At 39.3% G+C, this 16,976-nt stretch overlaps 1 protein-coding gene and 1 long non-coding RNA gene across 51 annotated transcripts in view; one reads left to right on the top strand and one right to left on the bottom strand.

Moving 5' to 3' along the window:
- ERC2 (ELKS/RAB6-interacting/CAST family member 2) overlaps nt 1–16,976 on the bottom strand; it is a 973,896-nt gene that overhangs the window by 347,133 nt on the left and 609,787 nt on the right. The gene's annotated exons all lie outside the window — the stretch shown is intronic.
- The window catches only part of LOC118147750 (uncharacterized), a 40,006-nt gene continuing 29,525 nt past the window's right edge, over nt 6,496–16,976 (top strand). The window contains exon 1 of the long non-coding RNA XR_004734287.3: nt 6,496–6,779. This is a non-coding gene — a long non-coding RNA (uncharacterized LOC118147750). The remainder of the gene's footprint in view (nt 6,780–16,976) is intronic.

The raw sequence follows: 16,976 nt of genomic DNA on the forward strand, positions 1-16,976 counted from the left end.
GACAGCATACTCACCCACCCCGGACCCTCCAACCATGCCGTTCATGGGACACAGAAGCTTGATGAAGTAACCAATTGAAAATTGAGAGATACATATAGAAAGCACTCAGGAGGCTATGTATAGTGGCTCATGCCTGTAATCCCAACACTTTGAGAGGCTGAGGTGGGAAGAACACTTGAGCTCAGGAATTCAAGACCCACCTGGGTAACACAGTGAGATCGTGTCTCTACAAAACATTAAAAATTAACCAGGCATAGTGGTAGCACCTATAATCCCAGCTACTTGGCAGGCTGAGAGAGGAGGATGGCTTGAGCCCAGGAGGTTGAGGCTGCTATGAGTGTCATGACTGTGCCACTGCACTCCAGCCTGGGAGACAGAACAAGACCCTGTCTCAAATGACAAAAGAAGAAAAAAAAACCAGCAGCACTCAAGAAATTGTAACTATGAATTAAATTAGATATACTCTAATCTGCTTATATTAAACATCATCACTTGTGAAGATATTATGCTAAGAGAAATAAGCTGGTGACAAAAGGTCAAATACTGCATGATTTCACTTACATGAGGTACTTAAAGGAGTCAGATTCATAGACAAAGTACAATGGTGGCTGCCAGGGGCCAGGGAGAGGAGGAATGTGGAGTTATAGAATGAGTGCCGAGTTTCAGTTTGGGAACATGTAAGGAGTTATAGACGTGAGTGGTGGTGGTGGCTGCACAACAATGTGAATGAACTTCACATTACCAAGTTGGACACTTAAAAATAGTTAAAATGATAAATTTTATGTTAAGCGTTTGGACCATAATGAAAAATAATTATCACAAGGCCTAATTCCACAAAGCACAAAACAGGCTCAGTGCGGTGGCTCACACCTATAATCCCAACACTTTTGGAGGCCGAAGCGAGCTGATCAACTGAGGTGAGGAGTTTGAGATCAGTCTGGCCAACAAGGAAAAACCCCATCTCTACTAAAAATATAAAAATTAGCCAGGCATGGTGGCAGGCACCTGTAGTCCCAGGTATCTGGGAGGCTGAGAAACAAGAATCACTTGAACTCAGGAGGCAATGGTTGCAGTGAACCAAGATTGTGCCACTGAACTCCAGCCCAGGTGACAGAGTGAGACTCCAGCTCAAAAAAATAAAAAATAAATAAGCACAAAGCACCTAGATAATATTTAAAACTCCCATATTCTCCCATACACTGTAGTTTTTTATTGTTTGGGGTTTGTTTGTTTTGGTTTGTTTTGTTTTGTTTTGAAAATAAATTCCTGAGCTAAGGAATCCAAAGGCTAAGAAAATCTTCTTCTTTATTTGTGGCTGAGAAAAGAGAAGCAGCAGCAGCAACCGTGGGTCTGGGGCCTGCTGCAGATCAGCGCAGGCACACACCAGGACATGGGCCCTCAGGGAGGCCCCCTGATTTAAGAGCCTTCTCCTATGAAATGCATCCAGCCCAGATCCCCTAAGGACCTGGCCTATGGGCCATGTCAGCCCGGAGTCCTTCCGATTGCCAGGATACTCTTGACAAAAGACGGTCTGGCACCAAGAGGCAAGACCATTATTTTCATTTAAACCATACATGTCATGTCCTGTTTGTGAGAAACACATTAAACAATTCAGAAACACATTCACAATGGGCTCTGGAGTGGGATTCGCATTCCTATGAGCCTGCATACTGTAAACTGGAGGTGGGGAGGGAAGCCAGTGAGGAGGGTGGGATGGCGCCTCTGCCCTTGTTTTCACAGAGAGCTCCTCCCCAGAAGCTCAGCTGTAAATAGAGACCATCACATCCTTGTTTGATGTGAGTCTTAAAGTCTTCCTGTGGCCAAAAGCATGATGCCCAAAGTATGATAAGCTTCGTTATTCATGGCAGTCCAGTAACTTGAATTCCTTTAAGATACTCTGTTACCAATTTTTATTTTAATTTAAAAAAGGAAAACAATTCCACTAAGGAATCATCCAAAAGGAAGTCAACTGCCTCATTTCCACCTAAATTGCCACAGCAGATGATCCATCTGCCATGACTAAAAGGCATCTTGAAGGTGTAAACCACACCAATATGACTGAAATCCGTGATGCGGAGCCACCCTGTCACAAGAACATCTCAGATGGAAATGCACACACCTATAACACACAAGATGAGAAATTCTTCATTAACTGATGAAAGGAATAAATAATAAACATTGAGAAAATCACATTCAGTCAAGTGTAATTTGATTTACAACACCGGTCACTTATCAAACATACAGTAATCACATGCAAACTTAAAAGAAAAGTACATTCTAATATATTAAAATTAGAACCCAAATCTAGGCCTTTGGCCAAGTCAAATAATAAACAGTATGATAACTATGTCTGCTTTCTTGCTGTGACATTTCTTTGGTGGGGGGAAGATTTATCATTTAAACCACACATATCACATCCGGTGGAAGATTTTGAAAAATTGAACTATTTCCTCTGAATGCTTAAAGGCAGATTAACTATAAATAAAAACAGAATTAAACAGAATAAAAGTACTGTAGAGCCCGTTAAAACATTAAAAGAAACTATATAGTTTATTAGAACAAAGGTGGAATAGCAGATTACTTAAAGCCAGAACAATACACACCTGCAAGGATTTGTCAGTGATATAACAGCAAATGCTAGAATGTCTTATTTTGCTTCCCATGGGACTGATACTTTCTTTGTTGAAGTATACAAAAGTTCTGCAGTAATTAAAATTTTACTTTGGCTTTACATAAAAAGGTGTCCCTGGCCTCTTAAATGTAACTGGTGAATAATAGTATATTTGGCCATCGACCTCCAGGCTACCACAGTCCATTCTTTCCTCTCTGGCCTCTCTCTGTGAAAGTAGGGATGGACATCAGGTCTCTAAGAAAGATGGGGCTCAAGCTCTTCAGTACCACTAAAAAGAACTTCATCTTTGCCTTTACTACAAATACAAGAGGATGCCTGTCACGAACAGAACTGGTTCTCTTGATATCAGTAATCACCATTAAAATGAAACTCAGGCCTGTGGTTGGTTAAGACACCCAAGTTTTGTGTCTTTAGACATCAGCCAGGCAGCAGGCTTGGTGGGGCCCACCAATGTTCCAGTGATGTGAAGGAACATCTCTCTTGTTTGAGTGATCAATCTGCTGAGGCATATTCCACCCAGAGAAGGGTTTGAAAAAGAGAAAGACCAAACAACAAACTATAGATAAGGAAGAATTTTGTGACTCATCCAATGCGGAACAGAACGTCATTCATTCTTCAACTAATTCATTCAATCGACACTGTTCTGAGCACCAGAGACATATCAGAGCATGAGATATAGCCTTGGCCTCCCAGAGCTTTCATTCTATAAAGGAGACTACAGACAATGAAAAAATAAACAAAACACACATATATACATACACACATATACACATATGCGTATACAGACACATATACATATGTCTCTGTGTATTTATACATACACATACCATATAATGCATATATACACAATGTGATACACACACACACACATAGTAGTGGTGGTATATGTTAAAAAGAAAAACATCTAAACTCAAGAGAAATGAAAACATATAACCACATAAAAAACTTGCACATGAATGTTCATAGCAGCATTATCCATAATAGCTAGAGAGTGGAAAAAATCCAAATGCCCATCACTGATGAATGAATAAACAAAATGTGATGCATCTATTTAATAGAGTATGATTTGGCAATAAAAAGAAATGAAGCATTATGCAGAAATGCTACAATATGCAGAAATTTTGAAAACATTATGCTATATGAGAGAAGCCAAACACAAAAGGCCACATATTGTATGATTCCATTTATATGGAATGCCCAGAATGAGAGAACCATATAGATAGAAAGTAAATTACTAGTTGCCAGAGACCAAGGAAAAGGGATAAATAGGAGTGTATTTTAGGCTCACTGCAACCTCCGCCTCCCAGGTTCCAGCAATTCTCTGCTTCAGTCTCCTGAGTAGCTGCGATTACAGGTGCCTGCCACCATGCCCAGCTAATTTTTTTGTATTTTTAGTGGAGATGGGGTTTTACTATCTTGATCAGGCTGATGTTGAACTCCTAACCTCATGATCCAACCGCCTCAGCCTCCCAAAGTGCTGGGATTACAGATGTGAGCTACCACACCTGGTCGAGAGTGACTGTTTAATGAATATGAGGATTTTTTTTAGAGGGCAGGGGGCTTCTAGAATTAGATAGAGGTGACAGGTTGCAATACAAAATAAATGTACCAATAATCACTGAATTGTATACTTTATATTGGTTAAAATGGTGAATTTTATTTCAATTTTATAAATGTTAAAAAAGAAAAAAAAATAGAGAAGGTGCAAGGAGAGAGAGGGAAAGGGAAGACACTTTTTAGCTAATGTGGTCAGAAAGCGCCTTGGATAAACTGACAGTGAGGCAGAGATCAGAATGTAACGAGGTTATGAGCCAGAAAGATACCTACATCTTTGTTCTCTGCCATTTCTGCCTTTGTCTCTCTCTTTCTTCTGCTCCCTGTATCATTTTTTAAAATTATGACAAAGAGATGTAACACACAATTTGTCACTAACAATTTTTAAATGTGCAATTCAGTGGCATCAATCACATTCACAGTGTTGTACAACCATCACTATTATCTATTCTAAAACTTTTTCATCACCTCCATTAGAAAACTGCTATTCTTCTTTTAATGCTGCTGTCAGACCATTAGTACAAAACAAAACAAAACAAAAACCATGACAAATAACTAACAAGAGAAAAGGTGAGCTGGGAGCATACTTCCATCACTGTTCAGTAAAGGGTAAATGATGACAACGGTTATAATTGTTTCGTATAGGCTACTCAGCCTCCTTGTTGGAAAGAGAGAAAGCTAGGCAGGGTGGAAAGATAAATATCTGGCAAGCTCAGCTTTTTGATGAGAAGGTCCTTCCTTCACCATGAAACACTTGATTTTCAATGATTTGCTGACACATCAATTGTGGACCCTCATCTCTGAAGTGGCTGGGTACCTCTTCACATCCCATGTGTTCAGTTCTATGGAACAGACAACCATCCAACCAAATCTAGGTCTACAAACTCCCAGCCTCTCATTCCCCTGCTTCCCAAATGGTACATAAACTCAAAAAATAGAACTGAACTATTTTTCTACAACTTGACATTAAACCTAAATAATTTACAGAAAGAGAAGTAATTTTTTTCCCCTGAAACTTGTGACATATAAATATATATATATATACATATACATGCATACACATACAGACACACATGCCATGACTAAACCTCTATTTCAAAAAGGATACATATGCTACTTAAAGATAAAAACGTAAAGATGGCTAACATTTTATTAGTGTGAACTAATAAAAGTTGGTTCCTATTAAACATAGTATTCTCAGCTTTATTTTCTCATAATGTCATTCTTACTCTGGGCTATAACCCTGTTTATATATTACATGTCTTTATTACATGTAAGAAGGAATTTAAATTTACAATTCTGGCAGGAGAAATGGATATATATTAACTCTAAAATATAAGCTCTTATTCCGCATACTTAAAAGTACTTAAAACACTAGTAATAGTAAGCTGCCACGAGGCAGTGTGGGATCTAAATGACTCAGCAAAAATATCTGAAGGAGGCTCTAATGCCTATCACAGAAGCACATTGCTGCTCACAATGAAATGGAAGATAGGTATCACAGCCCTCTGAGAAGCACCCAAGTGCTAGCAGTAGGTGTGTCCTATTTAAAGTGCTCTGATTTACAAAGTCAGAAGGAACATTTTGATTCAAAATACAAGTCTCTATACTGTAGAGCAGGACAAAAAACTCTGCAACACATATAGGCTGAAAATAGCAGAAATGTAATTCCTAGGTGATCCTCCTACAGCAGGCACATCACACAGCTGACAGGATAGACAGGGTCTGTGCCAGCCTCAACACCAAACTCTGTTTTAGAGCTGGGCAGCTGCATTCTGTTTTCCTTGCATGCTAGGTCTCTGTTCTCAATCTGCTCACTTGCAGAGGTCGCACACTGCCAGCCTCCCCTTGGCCATTCTGCCCCCTCTGCTCAGCCCCAGATGTCCTCCTGACCCCAGTACTCTATCCCTGCTTTTGCAAAGAACTGACCTGGCTCCTCTTACAGCTCCAGTGCACCCTTAGCATCTTCCCATTTTGCATCCAGTAATTCTATTATTTGGACATGGCCATGTACTTCTCCCAGCAAGCCCTCGAACACTTACCCCTCACCAGCAGCCTCAGGCTCTCATACTCCATCTCTTCTGATTGTCCCTAGTCCAGAGGGAGAGACATATAGCTCTTTTGGTGTTGCTTCCTGGGCTGCTGGGGGAGGCTACTGGTCTTCCTGGATGGGGACTCACAGTGCTTACCACCATGGGGAAACTGCCTACAAAACCATTTCTTTTTATTTTTTTCCCTTTCTTCTTCCCTTCCACCCACCCCTTCCCTCACCCCCTTGCGGTTATTCTAAACTGTTTTAGAACACCTTCATTCCTGCAGGGCTTCAACGGCAGTGTGACCAAGTCTCAAAGTGAAGGGGCTGCTAAAGCTGTCTTCGTGGTTGTCTGTGCCACAGGGGCAGGGGTGTAGGATGACCTTAAGTCTCCAGGCTCCCTACCAGCCAGCCTGGCCAGGCTGCTCCTAATGAATAACAAATGGGCCTTCATGATGCATTTGCTCAGGACAAGCTGCCATTACAAGCCTCTGTTTTCTTTAGCATATGGTAATGTATCATCTTGCTTGGCTGGATGTCATCTTGAGAAGGTCACCAAAGGTATGTGCGCCTTTGCCTGAGACTCTCCTCCTACCCACCCACACCCCCAACACCACCCCTTCTTTAAAGGAACAAAGTACTTGACACCCTTGTTTGGACCTATGGAGACAGAACATCCAGGTCTCTGCTTTTGGCCTTGCTAGTCAGCTATAAACACTCCCCATTTTGTCAGATGGAAGATCTTTAGTACAGACAGAAAACAAACCAGGGGGATGACACTGCTTTTGAAATTGATTTTGAGGGGGAAAATGCCCTCTGTCCTAAACTAAAAACGCAGATCTCAATTCAGAGAGTAGAAAAGGGTTTTGTTTTCTTCCCCCCCCCCCCCCCCGCCAAGCCGCTTACTATTCATCTTCATTTCACAGATATTTAAAGCATGTATTATGTTGCTATGGACAATTAGCCTTTTATCCAATTTTACTTGAGAGTTTAACTCTCCCACCCGAAGGTTTTAATTATACCCTCAGTCCCATACTTAGGCCTGGGTTCCTGCAGCTGGAAATCTGCCCCAGTGATGTTATAACCTTGTTAATGTAACAAAAGAGGAGTTTACTTAAAACTGGACTGACTATGGATTTAAGCCAAATTTACTTGAAAGAGGAAAGAGTCTGTCAAAAATCCTATAGTAAACACAGCAAAGCAGTTCTTTCATAGCCTTCCCTTAATTCATAGCGACAAGCAATTTACATGTAAGTGGATTCATATGCTCTACCAAGAGGCCACCTCTCCAAGCTGGGGTGGTGTGTACCCCCCGCCCCAATCCACCTCCCTTTTTTCTTTTCTATCCTCCCTCTTAGTGTTTTTTTTTTTCTGTTTTGGTATGTGGCATAGGCCATTCTCCTTGGTGAAACAGCATAAATCCACAATGTTTTGATCACCCCAAAGCATAATTAGGCCTTCTAAACATTTACCAAGCCAGTCACTCTGAATAAAGGCAGCTGAATTTTCAGAAAGCCACTCTCAGACCTGACTGTTGTCCCGTCAACGACACACTTTATTTTCTGTAAAGCCTGCTTACAAAGCTCGAAAAACTCCCCTGCTAATGAGGTAAGAATTTTGAGCTTTGAGTAGGAATTGCTGATCAAATACCACAGCCCACGTTTTTCTCTGTTGCCAAAATCCTGTGGGCTTCTTACCTTCTGTTAATTAGATTACCTTTTTTAGTCTACACACTAACAAAAAGCATACATGAGACTAAACACAATGTGACAGCAAGGAAGGGACTGAAGAGAGAGCCTTCTGAGAAGACATTAAAGAAAAATAGCACTCTTTTTTTTTTTTTTGAGACAGAGTTTTGCTCTTATTACCCAGGCTGGAGTGCAGTGGCACGATCTTGGCTCACCGCAACCTCCACCTCCTGGGTTCAGGCAATTCTCCTGCCTCAGCCTCCTGAGGAGCTGGTATTACAGGCATGCGCCACCGTGCCCAGCTAATTTTTTGTATTTTTAGTAGAGATGGGGTTTCACCATGTTTACCAGGATGGTCTCAATCTCTTGACCTCGTGATCCACCCGCCTCGGCCTCCCAAAGTGCTGGGATTACAGGCGTGAGCCACCGCACCCGGCAGCACTCTTAATATTGCCGGATAAAACGCGGGGAAAGAGACCTCACAGGTAATTTTAGTCTGCAAGGGGGGAAATCCCTGACATTTTAGAAGCAAAAACCAAAAAATTAATTTCCCCCAAGTAGAAAAATAGGGGCTTGCTGCAGCTACGCTATTTTCCACTGTGCTCTTTGACAAAATCCATCCATAGCAAACAACTGGCCAGCACTCAAGTTTCTTTCATGCATTTTGAAAGTTTAATTAGTTCTAACTAGATCAAAAGTTGTTTCCCCCACTTTTGGCATGTATCTGTATCATTTCTGTGCTATTTGGAAGCAGCTAGACATCAAAGGCAGATCCATCATTCTTGAGGAACCTCCATTTCTCAGAGGAGATTCAAATCTACCTCACCTTCCTTACTGTGGACCTCATGGAAGCCAGGGCAGCTGGTTGCACCCCGAGATTTGCACAAAGCTCATCCTCACTCCTCCTGAAGAGCACCTGGTACCAAGTAGCAGAAATGCTCCAGAGAATGCCCCTAGATAACCCCAAACCAACCATAACATGTGGTAATATGGCAAATCCTCCAAAACAGAGAACCTGTAAAAAATATTCTAAGATGGAAGAAGTTCAGAACTTAGCATCACTTAAGTCTTTTGTAGCCCATTATATAGGGACCTGTTTTAATTACTCTAAAGTTATCCTATGTTTTTTTTTTCCACTTCTCTCTCTCTTTTTTCCCTTTTGCTATTCATTCTAAGGTCTTTTGTTCTAAGCTTTGAACTAGATTAGCAAATTACTAGGCAAATCAACTACCCACCCAGAGCCTTCTAGTTAGGAGAGCTTAGAGGTTATAAAAGTCCCAGGTCTTGTTGGTAGAAGGCCAAGGTTTGTGTCTCTGCCCTCCTTCACATTAGCTGTGTGCCTTAGACAAGTTTATCTAGCCTCTCTGTGCCTCAGTGCCCTTTTCTGTAACTTGGGGAACATACTCTCTCTTTCATCAGGTTGTTCCAAAGAATAAGATGTAAAGCACTGAGCCCTGTACTGTGTTTTACAGGCCACATACGCCTATAGGACATGCTCAGCAAGCATAAAACATTACTCTAATCAAAGTAACCACTTCTACTTCTAGAGGACAGAGTTGCAATGTTTCCTGGTATGGTCTTTTAACTACAAAAATGAGGTTGTTTTAAGCTCCAATTTTTGATTACATGCTATGTGCTAAGAACTAACCTAGAAGCTATTTATATAATACACACAAACACAAACATGCATATATTTATATATATGTATATATACTTTTTTTTGGTCAGAGTGGCAAGCTCTATGGGCTCCACATTCTAGTTGCTTCTTCATCTATGCAGGGTCCTTGGCATCTGAAAGAAGTCATATGACCCACTTCAGGCTAATGACATAGCAAAGGTCTGTGGAAGGGGGTGTCCCTTCTTAAATATAGAAAGATGTCTTTTCCTACAGGTAACGTTATTTGGCATTTATACTTCTTCCTGTTGGGACACAGATGTGATGGCTAGAACTATGGCAGAAATTTTGCAACATGAAGACAAGAGCTGGCTATAACAAAGGATAAACTAGGATGGCCTAGTTTATCCCAGATTGCCTGTCTCCAGACTTATTGTTATGTGAGAAAACATATTTTCTATTTGTTGGGTTTTCTATTAGAGCAAGCAAGCACATTCTTAGCTGAATACCTACCCTGATTTATCTTTGGCTTAGAAGAAGCTACAGAGAAAAGAGGGTTTCTGGACACTTTGCAGATTTACTTGGACCTATTTAAGAAATAATTGGAGGTCAACTTGAGATGTCAAATTCTGCTGCCCAAACCTGTCATACTTCCCCTTCTAGCAGACCCACCACATGCTGCAGGATCACACATCACAATTACTGAATTATGGTTTTATCACTGTCTGCAATATTTTGACTTCCCTTGGGTTCCAAAATATTATGTTTTAAAATCTCCTTACTTGCCCTTGGTTGGATTCCAAAAAGAAAAGGCATTACTGGAGAGCCTGTGCCTTCCTAGGAAGCACTGACAAGTGGACATCTTAAAGCGAGCACATTAATGGGTGTCCTTTAAACCCTCCACTTCCCATATTCCCATTAGAGCCTCCTTAATTTGGCACCCCAGGATTCACTTAAATTACCTTCTTAGTTGGGATTAGGGGAGCAAAAGGAGACCACAGGGCCCTGACCCTGACAGTTCAAACTGTCAGCGCCAGGAGACTGACACACTTTTCTCCTCGCTAATCCCGCACTGCATGGCATGGTCTCAATTTTGGAGAAATCTGAACGCTTATACACTTAGCCAATCCTCAAGTGATTCAGATAGACTCAGTACTGAGTAAGTGAGGCACTTATGTATCTTGAATATCTCTGCTTGCTCGATGCCAGAGCCTCAATATTTTGATAAAGCGATGACAGGATAAACACAGAGAACAAAAAGCAAAGGCAAAGAAAATACTATAAGTACATGGAAAAACTATGAGCTGCTAGAATTTATTTCATATGTTAGAGGGGGAATATAGTTCCCTAATGCAATTTTCAAAATGCAGATCTTAGAGGCCAGATAGATTTTCCTTCCTTTTTCAAGGAAACTGAAGCAGAATTGGGCTCAGAAAATTCAAATCAAGAGCCAATTTCTAAAAGCCACTTTGAATTGTTCCTCAAGAATGTGCCAAAAAGCACACCAAAAAGAACTTTAAAAACCCTCTCTGTCTGTAGCAGCATTGTCAAATAGAAACACAACACAAATCAGATTTTCTAGTAGCCACATCAAAAAAAAGTAAAAAGAAACAGGTGACATTAATATTAATAATATTTTTATTCTACCCAAAGTATTAAATATGTAATCAATACATAAATTATTACTGAGATGTTTTATATTTTTTTCACACTAAGATTTGAAATAATGTGTGTGTTTTACACTCACAGTACATCTCAATTGTATTAGCCATATCTCAAAAGCTCAGTAGCCACATATGGCTAACGGCTATGGTACTGGACAGCACTGGTCTATAGTACCTATCCTCTCTGTAACACACACATACACACTCAGAGTCAATAGCATAAAGGCTGTCATTACAGCAGGATGATATGTAGCTTTTTTGACCCATCCTACTCACCCCATATACTCAGTAGAGTGCAAGATATATATATATATATCTCCTATTATATATATGTAATATATATACTAAATATATATCTCCTGCAACATATATGTATATACACACATATACATATATGTATATGTATATATATCTTCTGCAATATATATATAGTATATATATTACATATATATAATAGCTTAATCCAGATAAAGATTTTATTCACCATTTTTGACTTTAAAATGCCAATTTCATATGGTTAAATTAATATTTTAACCCAAAGATTTCACGAGAGGAGGTACGGTGAGATTCAGAACTAGGCATATAGTAGACCTTCCAAAAAGCTACTGACATGAGTGGCTGCTAATTGCAAAGGTAACAGCCACTGTATTTTATATTCACGTGCAGCAATTCATTAACTGTTAATACACTCGATTCCTTCTTTATAAGCCAACACACAGTTTCTATAAGTCTGACTGAAAGATAATATTTGATCAAAAAGCAAGGCACTGGCCAATGATAGGTGCTCCTGGCTACCACGTGCAGCTTAAAGTCTATGGCTGCAAATGCCTGAAAAGATATCACTTAAATGCCTTAGAAGCCCCTTGAACTCAGTCTTTGCCAAACCATCACCATTATCACAATCACAGTAAGCAGCAGCAGCAGTATCACCACCACGGCCATTGTCATTGGGTCATCATCACGTCATCATCATTACTGTCATTATAACCATCATCATACCCATCATCATCATTATCACCATCACTGCCATCATCGTTGTTGTCCATTACCACTACTAACACCATTATCACCATCATTACCATAACCCCTGTTTAGTAAGTCCTTACTTAGTTCCTTTTACCCACTTCCCTAGGACATTTTCACTTCTTCACCTGTTGAACTATTCAATCTTTAAGACCCAGTTTAAATATCAACTTTAAGCCACCCCTGCAACCACGTCACAGGCCAAATGAATTTCTCTCTTATTCTTGGGAACTACTGAAAAAGCCCTTTGTGTATGTCTAGGTTATAACATAATGACCCAATTATATAATCTTCTCTGCCTACTTTCAGCTCCTACCACTAGGCCTGGTACTTACTACAGGACTCAAAATAAATATAAGTTGATTGAATTCAAATGAGTGGGTTTCACTTCAAGTGCCAGTGCCTTTTGCTTGGTAATGCATTCCTTCGATGCGGAACTACTAAATGACTTTGAGGCTGTGATCTGGTATTTCCAATCATTTTATATATATTCTCCTTTCAAACAGGCTGTACATAAACATAGACATGGACTATAAGTTGTATGTCTTTGCAGATTTCAGAGCACTCTGCAGAGACCCACTTTAATAAATATTCACATACCATACAATTCACCTACAATTCACCATTGAACTATATAGTTCAATGAGTTTTTGTATATTCATAGAATTGTGAAAACATCACCACAACCAAATTTTAGGAAATTTTTGTCACCCCAAACAGAACCCTTCACGCATTACCAGTCACCTCTCACTCTCCTTGCACCAGCCCTCAGCAACCACTAATCCATTTTCTGTCTCTACAGATTTGCCAATTTGTCATATAAATTAGATCATACGTGTGGTCTTTTGTGACTGACTTCTTTCACTTAGCATAATGTTTTCAAGGTTCTCTCATGTTGCCACATCTATCAATACTTCTATCAATATTTATTTTTATTAAGTAATGGTGCATCATATGGATGTACCATCTTTTGTCTATCCATCCAACATCAATTTACCCATTTGGGTTGTTTCCACTTTTTGGCTATTATATATAATACTGCTATGATCATTCATGTACAAGTTTCTGTGTGACCATATGTTTTCATTTCTTTTGGGTATAAATCTAGGAGTTGAATTGCTGTGTCATATGGTGACTGTTTAACATTTTGAGGAACTACCAAACTGTTTTCCAAAGTGGCTACACCGTTTTACAGTCCTACTGGCAGATGTATGAGGTTTCCAGTTTCTCCACATCCTCACCAACATTTGTCGTTGCCTGCTTTTTTCTTTAAAACCATCCCAGTGGATGTATAGTGGTATCTCTCTGCGATTTTGATTTATGTTTCCCTAAAGACTAATAATTTTGAGCATCTCTTCATATGCTTACTGGCCATTTGTATATCTTCTCTAGAGAAATGTCTATTCAAATCCCTTGCCCATTAGAAAATTAGGTTATTTGAGTTCTTATTGTTAAGTTATGGGAGTTCTTATAACTCTTATAGAAGATACACATCCCTTACAAGTCACATTATGAAATATGACTTGCAAATATTTTATCCTGTATTGTAGGCTGTCTCTTCTCGATAGTATCCTTTGCAGCACAAAAGTTTTTAATTTTGATGAAGTCCAATTTATCAAATTTTTCTTATTTGTGCTTTTGGCATCGTATCTAAAGTAGCTTTGTATAACCCAAGTTCACCAAGATTTATGCTGATGTTTTATTGTAGGAGTGTTATATTTTTAACTCTTACATTTAAATCTGTGATCCATTTGAGTTCATTTCTGTGCATGGTGTGAACGAGCCCTGTACATAGAGTTTTAAGAAATAGTCCATGAAATTTTCGTGTATGTCACAGCCACATTACCAATAATGTCTTGATAATAAAATATTTGTGTATGCTTTCTGTTGAGTATTTCAGAGAGAGACTTAGCATTCAAGATGTCCAGAGAAATTAATACATTTCTGGAGGAGTCTAGAAAAGCTTAAAAGCTTGTTCATCATCAAGTCACTGTTAATGTTGGTAAAATTCCTGCAAAATTGATTTTACACTGTCTGAGTATCTTTTATCTCACTGTCTTGAATGATTTCTATATTCTGAATATTGAAAATTCATTAGGAATTTATGGGTTTTTTTGCTTTTTTTGTGTTATTTGTCCTTCCTTCCTCCCTCCTGCCCTTCCTTCCTGTCTTCTTTCTCAACACACTCTCTTTCTTCCTTCACAAGTCCCTTCCTTTCCTTCCTTCCTGCCTTTTTCCTTTATTTACTTTCAAATTTCCTTTCCTAATTTTCCTCTCAAATCAAGTGTAAGCTGACTGAAAACCTCTTCTATGTCTTGGTCGTCTTGGCAGGGCTTTCTCACCTACCACGCCCACCTCCTACACACAGTGCCTAGCATAGGGCCTGGCATATGGTGGGCGTTCAACAAGTGTTGTAGAGTTTAACTCAAACAGTTAAGCCCTGTCCATGAGTTCTGAATCTAAGTTGTAAGGTTCCTTTCATCCATAGTGACAGTACATACATGATTCCATCTATATTCAGTTTGAGTGGTGGGGGAGGGGAATCATTTATTTTACAATAACCGCTAGAGAATAATAAGCATTGCTTTATGTAGATGAAAAAAACAAGAGAAAAAATTAGCAACAAAGTGCAATCACATCTATGTGAAATGTGTTTATGAGAAAAGAGACTAAAGGGAAAAAATTAAAATGTCAAGTCTTTTTTGAGTAAACTTTCTTCTTTTTGATAGTCAATATTTCTCATATGTATATGTAATTTATATTTTTTAAAAAGATAAATCTATTTCAAATAAATATTTACTCTTGATTCTCAGATATGAAGAGATGCAATGTCATTGCTATTGGTCACTTTAAAATGTCATACAAGAGAAATAACTTTTATAACTATGAAGATTTATATAAAGTTTTATTTTGTATAAGAATTATTGTGAATGATATAATATTGTTATTCTTATCTCAGACAATCATAAAATAGTCATTCAACATTACTCAGTCAGTTATACTGTTAAAATATCTAGCACTCCTAGAATTTCCAATCTTTGTGCATAGATAACTTTCCATATTCATTTGGCCCTACCATGATGTTAGCATACCTCTTCCTCCTCCTCTCTCCTGCTTTCCTAACCATGTGTACATTTCTACAAATTCAAGAAGAATTTCCTGTCTCTTAATCTTTATGTGAAGTAAGATCTACACTTCTAGGACTCATTAGAAAGCACCTAAGTGGGGCAAGTGGGGTGTGTGGACAATTTGAACTGTGCACAAACACAAGTACACAGTCAAGTCCTGCATTTCCAACAGGTAGGCTTTGCTCCAGATGTGGGTCATCACATAATCCACATCTAAAAAGTAAGAAAATCCACTGGATTCCGTAAGCTGTTTGTTGGCTGGATTTAAGAACCCTGGAGCCTGTAGTTAGTTGATCAACTAGTTCTGTTCCGGTGCCATTGAGGCCGAAATGAATGGTGCCAAGAGAGATTCAGGAGACAAGGGCATAATTCAAATAGCTCACCAAAAAAAGAACAAAGAAATTCCTGGGAGCAGAAGCTGGCTCTCCCTCCCTCCCAGCTGATTTGGAGAAGCCCCTGTTCTGTGGACTTACACATCAGAGGCTGAAGCCCTTCTAGCCCTCAGCTGGCTGCTGCTCAATAAAAACACCATCTCATTCCATAATTTTGATCATTATTACTTCCTCAGTTAATGAAACTTAAGCATGTTTTCAGAGATGCTAAGGGGCAGAGGCCCATTTTGGCTGAGGTCAGCCTTGGCATGCGTCAACTCTTCGTTTCCTAAGGTTTTATATTCTTTTTTAAAAAAAACATATTATTTCAAATATTGAAATAAAACATTACATTATGCAATGGAAAGTGGTTCATGGTTGCTGCCACAGATTCTCATGTATATACTTTTAGTTGTATTAAAAAGATTAACTCCAAGCTGGAGTTTTAAATAATATTTTCCAGGCTCAGTATCTCCCTGAAAAATTCCAAGCCAGTTCTGGGAGCCTCTTTCATTATGTATCTTATTTTTTTCTAAATCCTTTCTTATTATAAACATATAAATTATTCCTAATGCCATCATGAGGGAAAGGTAATGCCAAGAATTTTAGATCCAGTTACAGTTGACCAATGTGAATGTAAACAACATTACTATACATTTTGGAGATAGTCTCATAATGGCAGCTTGGGAAAAACGACTTCGGTTAGCAGCCAGCTTTCAGTCACTACATGTTAAGAAGAACGTGAAAACAGAGGAAAAGAGGGGTCCTCTAGTTCTGGTTGGTTGGGAACCTATTTGTCTTAAGGCAAAGATAAGGTTAGGAGTCAAGGATGTTGTGGTAGAAGATTATCTATTATTGCCTACTTATGGTGATGACATTTTGGAACCTCCTCTCCTCCCCTCCCCCCATACAAATGACAGCTTTCAGCAGAACTTTCCAGAACCGTTCTGAGCTTTCAGTAGGACCCCATCTGTTTAATCATAAAATTCATTTTTTTTTCTTTTCTTTAATTTTATTCTATTTTTGTGACAGAGTCTCGCTCTATCACCAGGCTGGAATGCAGTGGCACGATCCCGGTTCACTGCAAATTCCATTTTCTGATTTCGAGCAATTCTCCTGCCTCAGCCTCCCGAGTAGCTGGGACTACAGGCACGCACCACCACCAGCTAATTTTTTGTACTTTTAGTAGAGATGGGGTTTCACCATGTTGGCCAGGATGGTCGCTATCTCTTGACCTCGTGATCTGCCCTCCTTGGCTTCCCAAAGTGC

This window comes from Callithrix jacchus, chromosome 15 (genome assembly GCF_049354715.1).
Source record: "Callithrix jacchus isolate 240 chromosome 15, calJac240_pri, whole genome shotgun sequence".
Classification (NCBI taxonomy): domain Eukaryota; kingdom Metazoa; phylum Chordata; class Mammalia; order Primates; family Cebidae; genus Callithrix; species Callithrix jacchus.